We start from the raw sequence: 17,690 nt of genomic DNA, 5'->3' as shown, positions 1-17,690 counted from the left end.
CCACGAAGTCGCTTGCTCGCGCTGCTCTCCGAACCTGACTGGGGTGCGGTCGCCATGGTCCTTCCTTGGGACTGGACGGTTAATGTACCGGCTGTAATGAAGCTGCCATGGTCCAGCTAGCGCCCTGCTGACCGCCGGAGAAGTGGCACCCTTCCCTCCCAGTGTCCGTCTCATCTCTCTCTCTCTCTCTCTCTCTCTCTCTCTCTCTTTATCTCTCTCTCCCTCTCTCCGTGCGGCCGTAAAACAACAGTCTCCGCTGGAGTGGCGATCCACTCGGTGATGAGGAATGGCTGACGCCTCGATGCTAAGTACACTCAGCGGGCAAGGATGAGCGCGGCTGGGTTACTGCTCAATGTCGTTCTGACAATGGGGGAGTGAGGGATGGAGAGGATGAGTCCACACACACACACACACACACACACACACACACACACACTCTGCCAGCCTGGAGGTCACAGAGAAGATAGGGGGCACTGGGTATGCTGAAGTCTACAATAAAGGAGGAAAAAACTCTAATTGTCCCAGAGAGGTAGTTTACTGCAGGAGCACACTGTTGTGATTTTGAGCACCGCTGTGCCCTGTTGGTATGTCAAATCTAATTCGGCTGTTATCCTGATGCTCCAGAATGTGGAGATTACGCTAATGGATGAGGAAATACATAGGCAAGAGTGAATCAGTGCAGAAAATTCACCTGTTATTCACCTTTGGAGACTGACAGCATGCTGTAAGATGAAGTTATAACGGGTAAGAGTTGAGTGGAAGTTTTTGTTTCAGGATGTTGGGAAAAGGTCACATGTGGCAGCCTGTGAAACGCCTGTAAGGGCTTATTTTAAGCTCATATCCACACGAACATAGCAACTACAGCATCAACTACAACAAGTTACAAAGTACTGGGATGCTTCTAGGCAGTGTCTACATTATATAAACTCAAGAAAGCAGTGCGACATACATAAGGCAGAGCACCCAAAATCGTGATGGCCTTGAACATGCCCCAAACCATATGGCTTTCCAGAGACAGGTGTGTGCCTTCTTGAACAAACAAGAGAAGTCAATGGGTGGTAGTTCTCAGGCGTACCATAAGTGGAACAGTTACCCCCCTCCCCCACCTCCCCCCAACATTCATTTTTATGCATGCATGGTAACACATTACAATATTGGTGGTACACTATTAGTTAAGTATTAGTTAAGCATTAACAAACATACTTAATTAATCATTATTTAGTATGTTTCCAACATTACTTAAGGATTAACAGATGTGCTTTTCCTCAGGTGACCTAGAAGGCTGAACAAACATACTTAATTAATCATTATTTAGTATGTTTCCAACATTACTTAAGGACTAACAGATGTGCTTTTCCTCAGGTGACCTAGAGGGCTGAAAAGTGGTCAGCTCAGAGATGCCTGGAATCTAGCCCCTGTAACTCTGTGTCAGTACTTCACACAGCTATTCTGATTGTTTCACAAGAAACTCTATAGGGTCTTAGCTTTCCAAAGAGGTCAAGCATCTGATTATGTGCCAAACTAAGTGGAAAATGTGGCATGTGCACTGTGCAATTTCAGGCAAAAACTTGAAATTGCTAAAAACTTCATGGTCTGATATTCTGTTGTCACTTAACCAGTGCAGCGCTTGAAAGCCTGGGTATTATCATAACAATACATCAAGGTACTTTTATATTTCATAAGACATTATATCACAAACTTTGTTTCTAAATAAACAGAGGTTAGGCCTACTTTGTAGCAGCTGCCATTTGGATGCATAATTGCACATTAAAGGTTGCCCATCAGTTACCTGAATGCTGCTTATGTTGTTTGAAGTTTGATGTTGCATATAATTATGTTGCCTACTATCAACATACCGTAATGTCCCAAACCCACTTGGCCTGGGCTGGATTTTTCACTTGGAACACCAGATTATTAATCCAAACAGTCTTTTTAATCCCCTCTCCCCCTCTGACACTCACAGCTGCGAATGGCTCCTGAAGTGTGTCCATTCCTTTAGAAATGACAACCCCCTAACACTCTCCCTGCTCTGCCTGCAACCCCCTAACACTGTCCCTGCTCTGCCTGCAACCCCCTAACACTGTCCCTGCTCTGAGATGGCACTGCCTGCAACCCCCTAACACTCTCACTGCTCTGAGACGGCACTGCCTGCAGTAGCCATTCACTGCTCTGAGATGACACTGCCTGCAGTAGCTATTGACTGCTGGAAGGGCCTTAGATTATACAGCGTCAACCCTTGTCATATCTCCTGTCATGCATGGTTGAACATGAAATATGGAAGGCCTTATACTTCAGTGGTTTAAAAGGGTGACAGAGAGTGGGGACTCCTTTGAGAGCCTACTGTCTGGGCACTGTGTAAGGACAGAACAGAGCTTGCAGAGCAAAGATGCATTATTGACCAGTTTGTCCATATAATGAATAAGCTTCCTGAACATGTGCGGAGGGTACTGGAGGGGGCGAGGCTGGGTAAGGGCCCCTGGTCCTCTTCTTCACTGCCCTTCTCACCAAAAACAAGCGTCCAGGTTTAGGAGCCTTCCTTCCATGCCCCTGGTCTCCCCGATCCTCTCTGTGTGGATTGTTTTGGGATTGTTTTTTTTAATGCCTTCAATCCGACAGATTAGTGAGGAGAGTGGCAGGAAGCAAGTGAAATGTGCTCATGTGGTGTGGGTGCTCTAGCCACTTGTTCCAATATGCTATCTGCCCCAGTCTGTGTAGTTGAATGTGCCCATGTGGTGTGGGTGCTATCTGCCCCAGTCTGTGTAGTTGAATGTGCCCATGTGGTGTTTATGCTATCTGCCCCAGTCTGTGTAGTTAAATGTCCCCATGTGGTGTGGGCGCTCTAGCCACTTGCTCCACTTTATGCTATCTGCCCCAGTCTGTGTAGTTGAATGCAATGTAACACTTTTAATGATTGGGTGGGATTATATCCTCCAACTATAGCTCCTTATGTTGTTAAAAGCTGCAATGATGAAATTGTACACAGCCATAAGACTTCTGCAATTGGAAGCCATTCAGGAGGGAACCAACATTAATTTAAAACAGTCAATAAAATGATTAATGTATCATATGTCCCTTCCATGCCCATAAACATTTAATTGTTGTCATAAAATCATATGTGCATTACATAAATGGCAATGGGTTCATGTCATTAAACATATACAGCATGTACTGATTATGCATTTCACATGCATTGCCTACTGGATCATATTGGTTTATACATTTTGTGCAGTTGTTGCACTTACATGTTCAGTATATGTATGTAATGTGAGTATTTCCAAATATGTTCTTCAATATAGAAACTTCCAGTTTACTGAAAAATGAGTGTGATTAGGCAAGATATAATAATAATTAAAAAAAAACATTCAAGGTTGTGGTGACAGACAAGAAAACAAACTGCATGGCTACACTCCAATCTTATTTTTTGAAAAAAAGATAATATTGAAAGATATCAAAAGTTATCATAACTTTTAATAACCGCAGGAAAGTGGTGACGGCTTTATCTGACTAATGTCTTATCTAAGTCAGTGAAATGACATTTTTGCATGGGTGGCCACAAGGCAGCATATCCCTTTGAGCCCTCCCGCACATGCATATTTAATATCACCGATACGCATCAGCTTCTTTAAGATCTCGCAGACGGCAGAGCCACCCTCTTGTCAAATAACCCACCCTGGTCTGATAACAAAAACAAATGAAGACAGAGCCAGTCAAAATGACTCAACCTTTTCTCGCACAGTGGAATTACCCTTTTGAGACACAAGTTTAAATACATCTTGAGAGGAGTAGAAGGGGAGGAAATGACTTTCTATTTTGAATGTCGGAGAGTGAAAGGACAGCACACTCGGACTAAATGCGAAAGTGTATAGCGGTCGAAAGTACAGTGTTGGCGCCTGATGAGCAGAATGAAGTAGATTCTGGCTGATTTATCTAAAGTGTGTGAAATGTGAGACGGTTATTTATTACTGTTCAGGGTTATCTATTCTTTTTTGGGTTTTAAACATGCAGTTCAGCCAAGTGTTTCACACTGGTTGCTTTTACTTTGTGAAAGAAAACTCCTTACAACAATATAGCCTTCTTGCCCATGTATGAAAGTAGCACATGTATAACAAGCACTGTGAGTTAAAGGCGGGCCACTTTAACTTATTTGTTGTGACCTGATGGATACTGCATTGTGGTAACAATTTATTTAAATGGGTCTGCATAAGACTGACATTACACCATCATAACCATGACATGACACCTGCCAAGAACATTAAATGGGAAATCCGGTGTAAAATGGATTTTGGATATGCTTAGCATGATAACGAGTTTGAACGTTCGTTGGGTTCATTCGATGCATTCTAAACTAGCCTGTTTTCAGCCGATGCTTACAAAATGCTAACACTGGTAGCGAAAGGGGCATTTTGTCTTGATAAAAAGATTGCTAATTTGAAACCATTTACAAGGCTCAAAGTAGCCCGACACTTCTTTGGTAGTATAACGGGGGTCCTAACATAAAAAACGAGGCATTGACAAGCCATCTTGAAATTAAGTCACTACAACACAGATCTTGCATGTTTGTGATGGAAGTAAGTACTGTGTACTGTGTCTGTGTTGTTTCAAGATGGTGCAGACCGGCAAACGACTCAAGGGATTGTCTACAGTCCTTTTAAGCTGTTAAAATGCTTCATTTTTTTATACATCTGTGATTTTTCTGAAATATGTAGGCCTAATTTGCAAATGATAGCAAATTAAATATGGGATTCATTGTTTTGAATTTGAGTTGATAGCCCCTCTTGTTTGTCAAGTACAGTGCTTTGACTCAGCAATTCGGCACAGTTTGGTCTATGCTGCCCTACCTTTTGTGCAAGCATGTAATCTGAAGGACTGTAAAGGTTGAAAAATAATTGCCTTTTACAAGCTTTTCAGCTGGGGTGCTTTTTAGCCAGCCATGGGTGCAGTGGTTTCTCTACTCTCAGCTGACTCAGCAGAAATCCCCCCCCCCCCCCCCCCCCCCCCACCACCACCACCACCACCAAGCCCCCAAATGTGTTTGTGCCTCTACAACCTTAAGGGACCACAATTAATTCAGCATTGATCAGGAATTTCTCTCGTGATGGTAGGCTAGTTTGCAACAACCACACATCACATGGTCTCCGCAAGCGCTCTCAATTCATATTTAATCGATATCCCATTAAAATAAGGTTCGTGTAAAGCAGGCGCTGTGGGAAGGAGCTGTTTACCTTTTTTGTTTTCCAGAAGAAAAAATGAGCCGAAGAGGTGTGATTGAGGCACTAGGGTAATTGAGGCGTTCTGGATGGATAAGACCTACTGAATTGTTGGGGAGGTTCCTGTCATGCTAGGATAGCTGAAATAAATGCAGCGGTTGGACACCTCAAGAGCCATTGATTAGGATTACGCCTGTCTCGTAAGTGGCCTTTTGACCGTCAGTGGCGACAAGATGAGTGTCTCTTGGGCAATTGTGATGCCCTGTTTGAAGGGTGTTGGCTCTGTTTTCTGAGCGGGACGTTTTTGCATCACTCTCTCATTATCATTCCAAGGGCTGGCTGGAATGCAAAGCAGTCTTTCTGATGTGAATCTGTTGTTCCATGCAGGGATCACACAGCTCCACTCACCCCTAAAGACCCACTACCACACAAAACAAATGTGTTGTCGCTATCTGGACACAGAGATGTGTTGTAATGTATATTTATAGTCTTTCAATGGAAATATTGTGTTAATATTTGTTGAGTTGTTCTGTGAAAAGATATATTCTCTATCTGTGTCTGCACACATAATTTCCCCTAGCAACAGCTGAATACAAAGTTTTAAAAACCAGGCATAAGATTTACTGTAGTTCAGACAAGCCATTTCAACTTTTCAAATTTAGTATTACAATACTAATGAATTAGTTAAAGGTAATCTATCAACCATTTTGCAGTGTTAGATCAATTATTTAAGTTCAATGAATAAGCCATGAATATGGCCTTGCAATGGTTCTGGGTAGCTCAATACTATTGCGTTTAAATTTAGCAAATGACAAGATTTTTGGCAAAACCACATCATTCAAAGGAGAGAAGGTAGTGCAACCGTATAACTATTACCTCATTCTAGTTTGTCTAGCTGTATTTAGTGTTAGTATGGGTTGGAGAAAAATGTTGCTTATGCAGTGTGCTGGAACAAGTTGTAACTTTACTTGTAAGTATAGTGTACAAGTGTGTTTCGATTTCCCCCCCTTTGTTAGATGTTTTTTGGGGAGCACAAGGATCCTCTCTTAATACTAAAAGTTTTCCAAACTTGTTTCAAAGAATCAAAAAGCACAGTGTCCAAATGTCCTAACAGCTATTGCTGTTCCCCATCACATTTTGAGAAACACTCAACTGTAAATTAAAGAGGAAATCCCCTGAGGCCTTATTTTCACCTCCGTGATTTATGCTTTCCCTGAGACACAAAGACATGATGGCAGGTAAAGCAATACGGTCTAGAGGTTTTTCTTCAGAAAAACAAAACTGGAGAGTTTCTGTCACAGGAACCGAAAGTTGTGTGTGACAGTGACTGGACGACACTCCTCACTCCCATCTCATTCTTCCATGAGCAGGATTGTCTCTTCATTTCTGTGTAAGCCTCCAACATCTCATTCTTCCATGAGCAGGATTGTCTCTTCATTTCTGAGATCAGGGCTGGCATTCCGTTGTGGATTTCTGTCCGCTCTCCCTCGAGGGAGTTTGTCTCGGTGTGATTGAGGTGTCAGAGGATGGCATCTTTTGGTTATCATTGACATGTCTGCCGCAGGAGGTACGACAGGCAGTAATGAAAGTCTTACTTTGGGAGATAAGACTGAACCTTGAGTCAGATGGCCTTCAGGACAGTGTGTGTGTGTGTGTGTGTGTCTTGGGTTACTGAGTGAGCCACAGTGAGTAGACGTGTGAGAGAGACACTGATGGTAGATAATTGGTATCAGTACAGACAGGAGGATCACCTCACATTTACTCTGTACTTACATGTGTTAATCACCTCCCAACTGAAAAATAAAAATGACAAAGACTTCCTACCTGACACATTTAACTGCAGACTAAGACTAATTTCTGGCGGCAGTGAGGGAATCCAGCAGGGATTTTATATACAAATTTACAATTCTCACTAGCTTCGGCTGATATTGATCATTCATCATGGCTAGTCATTGTCAGCAAGCATCAAATATATGCAAACTTCTAGTCACAGAAATGTCATTTTATTTGGACTGTTTGGGCAATGTGTGTTTTGGAATATGTATCTAATTGGATTTAAGTATCAAGTGGGATTTGGAACTCGCAATACACTCTCCACTCTGTTAGTCTCGACCACATGTTGGGAAATTCAGCTAGGTTATCTAAGGAGAGGGTACGGACACAGACATAGCAGCTAATAAATGAACATACACTTACTCACACACACTCACACTCACACACACACAACACACACACACACACACACACACACACACACACACACACACACACACATGCATAGAACAATATTTACAGTTATTTTTATAACTGAATTTATGAACATTCCAGGAAACATTTCAGACACAATGATGACCTCATAAGAGGGAGTCCAGCAAAGTTGGTCAATTAAAACACATGGGATAAGGGATCATACAGTAGGTTTTTTACACTGATGAGGCCAAAAACATGACTTCATTCCAGTATGTCATGCTAGAGTCTACTATCTGCCTGACATAAAAATATCCTGATACATTTTTTCTTTACTGGCAACCATTATTGATCTTAAAATGTGATGAAGAGGATATGGGTAAGTAGCAATGTTTGAAAATGCCAGTTGTGTGACTTCCCATCACATATAGGGCATTATATAGCCTATAGAATCAGTAAGCAACTCATTAGTCTGTGTTCAGCCAACCACATATATGCTTCCTGCTTTAGAGACCTGACTATAAAACCATCAGTGTATATGGGCTGCTACACATTTGCTCTTTAATTTGCTTACTAATTCTACTTAACTCGTTGTATATGAAAGCCTATGTGATGGAAAATGACACAACTGCCATTTTGAAGCCATGATACATAGGCCTACTCATAGTGATCCGATCCTATTCACACCCCTAATCAATTTCTCACTGATGGCCATGATTTACCTAAATTGTGTAGCCTATTTGTTTGGCATTCAAGTTTGGCGCCACTTTGACATCAAATAACGTTAGAGCTGAAGCGTTTTAAGCCTTTATATGAACTTTTTCTATTTTCGGAGTAATACAACATTGTGTAATTGGAATCATAACCTTGTAACTGACTTAACGGCTGAGTAATAAACAAAATCAATGCTAAAGTGACATATTGAGCATACAACCAGAGCGGGTGAAAGCGTCGCACAGGAGCAAAATACCCCTATTCTCTGGAAAAGAACGAAAGCATCGGAGCACATTTCTGCGAAGTTTTGATGGATTGACAGTAGCCTAGGCTATGAATGTGGCGAGTGCTGTTTATATGAAATCACATTTATCTACGAACAAATAGGACATTTAGAACAGTAATGTAGACATGGTGGTAACGAAGTAAGTGGCTACATACCCAATCTCTCGGTGCAGCTATCACAAGAGTTACACGAGTCAGACTACGTGCCTACGTTACATTTATGTCCCCTGAGCCTGCGCAGAAAGCCTCGTCGACCAACAGGAAACGGTTGAAATTTGCTACACCCGCCTCGATTGACGTCTACGTGATGACTCTGTCCATATCTTTTACTGTCTATGTCTAAAACCCATTCTCCCCTATGCTCAACTTTGCTGGACTCCCTCTTATGAGGTCATCACTGTGTCTGGATTGTTTATATATGTATGGGATAATGTATTGTCCACCGGTAATTATGTAAGGGATAATGTATAGAACGCCGGTCATTGTCGGGAGATAGACTCCCCACGATATGACTCTTTAGTCTACATAGCCTAGGCTATAGCCTATTTGTTACCGTTTCATCATGGCTTTTGCTGAGAAACAAATAGTTCGCAACAACACACGCTGAACTTGAATCAAACATTCTTTAGAACACAGCTGATCAACCGTCTGCTTTCACTTTTGAATGAAGTTCCAATCCTTGTGTAGTGATATGAAAGAATTGACTTAGAAGCACAAAGCCCATTTTCCTTGACAGCGGTCTGTTATACTTAGCAACGGTCTGTTATTCAGAATTAGCAGACCGTCGAATGTTGGGAAGGCCCATTCAAGTGAATGGAGCATTCTGCAGCACTATGAAGAGCCGTGTAATAACAGTAAATAAGTCCCGACAGGGAGAACAGAACCCCGACGCGCAGCGGAGGGGTTTTGCTTCGGCCTGAAGGGACTTATTTACTGATAATTACCGGCGGACAATACATTATCCCGCTTATTACACGGCTACTTGTCAAAACGAGAAAAGAAACCTAACACAATGAATCTTTAAAAATGATTTTCCTACCATTTCGTGTCTTCCGCTGACAAAATAAATAGTTCACCACACAGATAGAACTTGACAGTTTCAGGTGTTGCGAGGCAACATTTTACTAGCTTAATTTCCCTTTCAATGAAATTCCATTGCAATAAGCGAATGGACGTCTTGCGGAGGTATATGAAAGACGTTAATCAACCCGTTGCCATTGACAGCGGTGATTATATACTTTGCCGGTAATTTATATAGATTTAACATAGGCCCGAACGTTGGGAAGGCCCATTCATGTGAATGGAACTTTCTGCAGCACTCTGAAGAGCCGTGTAATAATCAGTTATAAAAATAACTGTAAATATTGTTCTATTGTATTTAAAGTTGATTTTTCAAGAAAAATCACTACTCACTACTATCTTGCTTCATGTCCCTTCATTTGTCAAAAATGTTTTTTAACCTGACATATACACTAAGATCCTGTTGCTTCTTTTAGAGGTAATGAGAAAAGCCCTGATCCACTCCTTTGACCTCAAACTGGTTCAAAGCCCACCGACTCACAAAGCTGGCAAAGAGCTTGACTTGATCTTCACTCGGAACTGCAGCACAGACACCCTCATGGTGACGCCTCTCCATCTTTCTGACCACTTCTTCATCCAGTTCAACGTCAGCCTGACAGAACAGCCTCCGGCTCCTCAGCCGATGGTCACGTTCCGCCGCAACATCCGGAACCTGTCTCCAACGCACTTCTCCTCTGTGGTTGCCTCCGGTTTACCTCCACTCAACACCTTCTCCTCTCTGGAGGTTAATGAGGCCACAGACTCGCTCTGCTCCACACTGACCTCGTGTCTAGACGAGCTGTGCCCTCTCATTACCTCTTACCACAACGCCAGCTCGATCCAAACACTCTCATCCATGGCTAAATGATACCCTCCAATCGCAGCGCACCAAACTCAGAGCCGCGGAGAGGAAATGGCACAAATCCAAACTAACCGATGACCTCAAAAACTACCATACACTCCTGACCTCCTTCTCAGCCAGCATCACTGCTGCTAAGACGGCTTTCTACAATGACAAAATCAACAGCGCTACAGACACTCGAAAACTTTTCTCAACCTTCAAATCGCTACTCAACCCTCAGCTGCCTCCTCCTCCATCCAGCCTTACTGCAGATACCCTCGCCTCATTTTTTACAAACAAAGTGGCGGCAATCAGCAGTCAATTCTCTACATGCCCACTCAACGCATCTGACTCAGATACCGCACTCCTACAACCTCTAGGGACTGCTGGAACATCTTTTTCAGCATTCACGCCTCTCTCCGAGAGTGAAGTATCTAGACTCCTGACATGCAACGTATCATGGCTTGGTCAGCTGTCTGCACCTCACCATCTCACCACAGGGGTCCCCCAGGGCTCAGTGCTGGGCCCCCTTCTCTTTGCTATCTACACCACCTCCTTGGGGCAGATTATCCGTTCGCATGGCTTTTCATACCACTGCTATGCAGACGACACACAGCTCTATCTGTCCTTTCCACCTGATGACCCCTTGGTTTCAGCACGGATCTCGGATTGCCTCTCAGACATAGCTACATGGATGAAGGCACACCACCTCCAGCTGAACCTCTCAAAGACTGAACTGCTGGTCCTCCCAGCTAAACCTACCATACACCACGACATCAACATCAAATTTGACTCCCTGTCTGTTTCACCTACCAGGACTGCAAGAAATCTAGGAGTTGTTCTCGACAACCAACTAAACTTCTCAGATCATGTTGCCTCAGTCGCCCGGTCATGCCGTTTCGCACTGTACAACATACGGAAAATCAGGACTTACTTGACTCAAGATGCTACCCAACTTCTGGTTCAGGCAATAGTCATCTCACGACTCGACTACTGCAATGCCCTCCTGACAGGTCTCCCAGCCTGCGCAGTGAAACCACTTCAGATGATCCAGAACGCGGCGGAGCGCCTGGTCTATAACCAACCCAAAAGGGCACATGTTACCCCACTGCTCATTCAGCTACACTGGCTACCTATGGCGGCCCGCATCAAATTCAAGGCTCTAACGCTTGCCTACAAAGTAGTCTCCGGTTCTGCTCCCACTTACTTGAATACCCTCATACAGACATACGCTACCTCCAGACCGCTGCGCTCCTCAGAAGAACGACGTCTAGCTCTACCACCGGTACGCTCAAGCCAATCCAAACTTTTCTCATCTGTTGTTCCTCGTTGGTGGAACACACTGCCAGTTCCTACAAGGGCAGGGACATCCTTCTCCATTTTCAAAAAACTCCTGAAGACCCAGCTCTTTAGAGAACATCTCCTCTCATAGCAACACTTACAACAAGTCTTACTGATCCTAGCACTCACCAGCCGTCTTAAACTGACAAGTAACTGTTAAAAACAGCACTCACTGATGCACTTATTCTTACTGTACTCTAATGTTTTTAAATTGTCCTAAAATTGTTGAGAATTGCTCTAAAACTTAAACTGTTTACCATGTTGTTAGTCGCTTTGGCTAAAAAAGCGTCAGCCAAATGTAATGTAATGTAATGTAATGTAATGTAATGTAAAAAAAAGGTTGAAGCTGGCCAATGTGTGCTATTGCCTTTCACTCTTGATCCTTGTGATTTAGAAATAGATGTTGGGTTCAGGTGATTTGTCTATTCATTCATTGTAAAATCACTGTATAGTGATGTAAATGATGTCCAATCAAGTGACATTACCACAAGAAGATTACTATCCAACCACAGTGGCATGTAATGCTAGATCAAATACATAGGAGACGTTTTGTGGAATCAAATTAAAGCATCGGATTACCGCCAATCAAATTTCAATATTTTTGTCATTAGTTTGCATTTGATAAATTCTGATCACAACACATCTGCTGAAAGCATTTGAATGGGTTTGAATATCAAAGGCGTTTTGTATGTGATGTCTGTTAGACAGAACTGTCAAAGTTGGATGCAGTAGGGTTTTTGCGTTGTAGTTTGCCTTTCACGTTGTCTGTCTCTGTTTGTATCGTAACACATGTCATGCAAAATAAGCGTCTGCTGAGAAACATAACCATAACCACACCCTGAATATTAGCCTTTTTTGTCAGAAACTGACTCTACAAATGCTCTATGACCTGCTAGAGTCAGTTGAGTTTGGCCAGTCTTAACAGGCACATGCCTGAAATGGTTGTCCGCTTAAAAAGAAAACCAGAGTGCAAATCACACATTGTTATTCTGACACTTTTAACCTTCCCCGGGTAACCAGGAGCAAGACCAAAAGTTAGGTTGTTTTCGTATGTTGCTTCCTCGTTTCCTCTAATCTTTTTAGCATTTTGGGGTTAGTCTCTATTTATATAGCTGAGTGTGGCTTTCATCCAGTGTCCCGGGGGGACGCTCTCAGTCTGCCTGAAGGTGCTCAAGACAAGCTAGCAAACATACAGCAAAAAAAACAAGACAAAGCCTTATGCTCGCAGGTAGCTGTCCCAAGCGCCCAGGGAGGCTTTCATCTACAATTTGCAGCTAAATTAAGCATCCTGTGATCTTGCTCTATGTGTTTGAGATACACATGAAGAACACACACACACACACACACACACACACACACACATAAGTAGCTTTAGAACTGGCATCTGGTGGAGTAATCCCTCAATTGTGCAGCGCCGCTGTGAGTTGAATCAGCAGCGCCGTTTGAGCCCTGCGTTCCCGTGCTCCATGGGAACCAGTTGGAGCTCACATGGCACATGGTCGAGACGTGAGACGAGATTCCACGCCGACGACAAAATAACCCGCGGGGGTGTGTCCCGTTGCTGACTGAGACGTCATGCAGAAGAGAAGAAGCAAAGCCCAGGGGTGGAGAGGGCAGCTGAAGGACAAGGAGCATTAGTGATGACAAATGGACTCAATTCCATCACCGTAATGTGGTAATGAGAAAACACACACGACTCCATCACAATAATGGCCAGTCTTTTACATTTCTTCAGCAAGCCTGCCATATATATATATATATATATACTCTCATAATCACACTCCAAATAGCTGAGTGGACTTCTCTGAGGCATATTATAAAGAAAAGTGGGATATGAGGTAAGAAATATATATTATGTTGGCTTTCCATGATTACATCAGCCAAAACATTATATATATTCTCTCATTACATGATATTATTCTTCTCTAATCACATTATTATGATACCTTATCTTATTTTATATTATATTCTCTTATGTTTTACCTCACGATGGTGGGTCTATTTGCTTTGTTGTTAGGAAGACCTTTTCCAGGGCCCCAGCACAAACAACAGTGTCACAGAAAGCAATCCTTGAGTTGAGTCAACAATCCTGAGATTTGGGGAGCCATCTGGCATGTGAATGGCCGGATTGTAGAGGTTTGCTGGGGATGGAGATGGTAAACAGCATTTTAAGACAGAAAGAAGAAAAGTAATTTAAATCAGACTGCTAGGAGTGTGACTGCCATCCTTGATCTGTTTGTTCAGCCAAGGACCAGGTTCTTCTGCTTAGTGATGGCGCCCACAGACACTCATATCTGGGGTGCTGTGCTGCAGTGTTGGAGGATAATAAATTGCGACATCAAAAGCCAGGCAACAACTCTGGCAATTCATTATCGGTGGTGATGAGAGTGATCACTACCGTATTGCCAGAGCCGACAAGTACTTTTCAGAAAGCACAAATAAATAAAAGGTATAGTGTCAAAACCTGAGGCAAAGGTACCTTAGAAACCATGCACACTAACTAAAAGCAAAGACAACCTTACTGAAAACCAACAAATTTTGAATCACAATAGCTGTATTGATTTGAAGCCAAATATTTAGAGAATATAAACCCACATACATTACCCAGTGTTACCAAAATGGGTATTAGATGTACCAAACTGATACAAACACTACCCTTGTGAAATACAGACCAAGGTGTACAATTCCAAAACAATTCAGAATTTCACGTTTGCCCATGTGTAATTGCAACTCGAATGTTAATCTTCTTCTTAAAGTTTAAATTAGATTATACTAAACTATTCAGCATTAATTTCTTACTTTTTATTGAAAAATAATAGATAGGAAATAGACAAAGAAATATCAACTCAACATTACAGTACAAGGTATATTACAGTGTTCTCTATTTTGTTATTAGTTATGAGATAATGTAAAACACTGTAGATATGTGACAAAATGCAATCAGGAGAAAACAAAGCCAGAGGCAAGATGTCAGTCAGTGTAATAATCATATATTTAGCCTTTCTAATGAGTAATCTACGTAGGTCTGAACAAGAACAAAATGTCTTTGTGAATCTTCTTTGTGAAACCATAGATGGGTTTCATCTTATCTGCGCACTAGGAAGTGGAACCTAACACATTCATATCCAACACCTCCCTCAGCAGCATGGTCTACACACTGCAGGCTCTTAAGGTGAGACAGCCATTTCTATTTTCTGGTTATGTAGAAAAAGCTAGTCAACGAGCATGGTATCATTGACAGCTTTGACCCCTAAAATGGAAATGTGTAGTGGTGAAAGTGTTCACAGCATAATGGCCAAGCAGCCGCCGATGTCCTACTCTTGAAAGCCCTGTGGACTTTTCTTCACAGCTAAGAATTCACAGTATGAAGCAAAAGACTGAGACAGGAAGGCGTAAAAACAGAGCTCACACTGGAATGGGAGTGAAACAAGAGGGCTTTGGAGGTCGAGGAAAAAATAATATTTTCTGTAAAAGATTTATTTGAGGCTGCACTCTCCACTCTGTCTGAGATGCTGATGCCACCTTTACCTGTGGTTAGTACAAGCATATGGAGAGTTGTGGATGTGAAATATTAATTGATTTTTATTCTTTCATTAAAAAAAAATCTTGTTTCATACTGGCCTCAAAACTCCTATAGACACAATAAACAGCTATATTGATGATTGCCTATTCAATAAGTTAAAACTCATTGGTAATTAATTTCTGTAATAAAACATTCTGATAGTTTCACTGAGGTACAATGAGATACCAATTACATTTAATAAAAAAACTTTATAATTGACAAAATCATTTTAAAACTTAAAGGCGCAGTTATGTCAGTGGAACATTGTGCCAGTACTCTCAGAGGAAATTTCCACAGGCTATCTACAGACATACTTGTACCAAAGGGCTAGTCACGTGTGGTACTCTGAAGCAATGGCAAGTGTAAAAAGGTGGCATTTTTTGTATTATAGAGAGAAAACATTTAAATAAATAAAAAAGAATATCAAGCAGATTAATCTTTAGTCATGCATGTGCATTAAATGAAAATAAAAAAGTGCCAATCATCGCCTGGATAACAGAATCACAGGCTTTGGATATAGCTGTGACGATTGCCCCTAAAGCTCCAAAATAGGGATATTTTTCTCCTTTTGGGTCTGTTTCAATTAGCTCTTCATGTCAAGCTTACTTTGATGGAAATTGCTCAGACGCAGAGTCGTGATCTGTTTCCTTATCTGTGAGTTTGTCGCTTTTAACAAAGTTTCTCCAGCAAGCAAGATGTTTAATTAAAAAAGGAGTACAGCAAAGGAGCATTTTAAGACATCTGTTCGAGTCTTGTCTTCTCTGTCAAAGTTAATTAATCATCCTGTTTTTAGAAACGTGGTGATCAAACTACAGCTGGCTGTCAGTTTCAGCAGGTTTTACCATGTAGGAGGGCCTTGCTGAGGCCTCTGAAGAAGTATGTCTGAATCTGTCAGGATCCTGCCTGGATGGAGTGACTTTGTGCCACCCTGGTGGCCATTTTGTGTAGTGTCCTGTGTTTAGTTTTGCCTGTTCCCCATGTCTTTGTCTCCACCCCATCTCCTTATTTGGTCTGCGCTTCCTGTCTTGTTAGTGTAGCAGATAGACCTCTGCCTGCTATTTCCAATAGCACCTACCAGTGCTAATGAAGGGGGCGGGGCATGGGCAATTAATCCATCTGGCACCAGTGGAGCGCTACTTAAGAGGGGCAGCAGCCAGTAGCAATGTAGACTCCACTGGTGTAGCCCCTGCCTGCTACCGTCAGGTATGCTGTCTCCATGTACATTTCTGGTTTTCTGTCATGTATATTGTGGTTTCATTGTTTAATCTTCTGTGTTTTGTTCTTTTAGGCAGCACAGTCATGCTGGTGGGGTAACATGGGTCGTGCTGCTGTCTTGTCTTGTCTTGTCTTGGTTTTGCTTTGGTTATTTTATGTTTGGTTTTTGTGTTGCCTGTCTTGTCCTTTTGTTTGTAACTTTATTGTTTATTTAGTAGGGAGGTGGCTCTGAGGGGGGCTAGTCTAAGCATACGTGTGGTGTACTTTTGTGTATTGCTTATCACTTTGCGGTGTGCCTTTGCTGTGTAACAGGTGAGCTTTTCTTTATGCTTGCATATAAAATATTTGTGTGGACGTCGATAGTTGCCACCCTCAGATCCCCACTGCCCAACCGTTTGTGTATTAATAAATCCTTTGCTTTCCTGGAATCATGTCTCCAGTGTGTAATTACGAACCTGAAAGAGCTGTCTCGGTTTAGAGGTACGATCTCTTTAAGATTCCCTGATGCATTAGGCCTCAGCGTGGCGTAGTCAGGCTACTGTGATTGGCCCTTGGCCTTCCTATGGATCACCCTGTTACATTAGTTTTCCCTCCGTTTCTGTTTCCACACCTGTTCCCAGTTACTGTCTTGTTGGTCTCGTCCAGTCCTCTGTCTTTCTGTTAATTAGTCTGTGTATTTCTACCCTCCTGTTTCTCTGTCCTTGGTTGGTTCGTCTCTCTGTTTCACCCTGTCGTAGTCCTGTCTGTAAGTAGTGAGTTACTAAGTTTGATAGAGATTAAAGTATATTTGCTTCAACTTTGGTCTGAATGAGTCCTGCACTTGGGTCCGCCTGACCGTACGAACCGACCAGTATGGACCCAGCAGACTCCAACATGGAGGAGCTTAAAGAGGTGGAATACACCCTCAGTAGGCTCAACTCTGAGCTGGGGAGCTCTGCTGGCCTCCTGCCTGACCCCGCCCCTGCATCCCATTGCCATGGGCTTAGGGTGGGCCTGCTGCGACTTCAGCCAAAACCCCAGCCCAGTGAGTTCCCTTCCCCTGAACACTCATCACACTCATCAAGGTCCCTCAGGCTCCCTCCAGGAGGAGACGTGGTGCCAAGCGTCGGCCAACCCAGTTATCCGACACCATGCCTCCTGTGCCCAGCCCAGAGGCGCCCGCTCCTGTGCCCGCAGCCGAGTCCGCTCCTGTGCCCGACGCCACGCCTGCAGCCCAGTCGCCCGAGCCGGATCCGCCTCCCTCTAACTTTCCGGCCCTGCCTCTGCCCGAGCCCCCTTT

Source organism: Alosa sapidissima, chromosome 2 (assembly GCF_018492685.1).
Source record: "Alosa sapidissima isolate fAloSap1 chromosome 2, fAloSap1.pri, whole genome shotgun sequence".
Classification (NCBI taxonomy): domain Eukaryota; kingdom Metazoa; phylum Chordata; class Actinopteri; order Clupeiformes; family Clupeidae; genus Alosa; species Alosa sapidissima.
Note: the sequence above shows the minus strand (reverse complement) of the source record.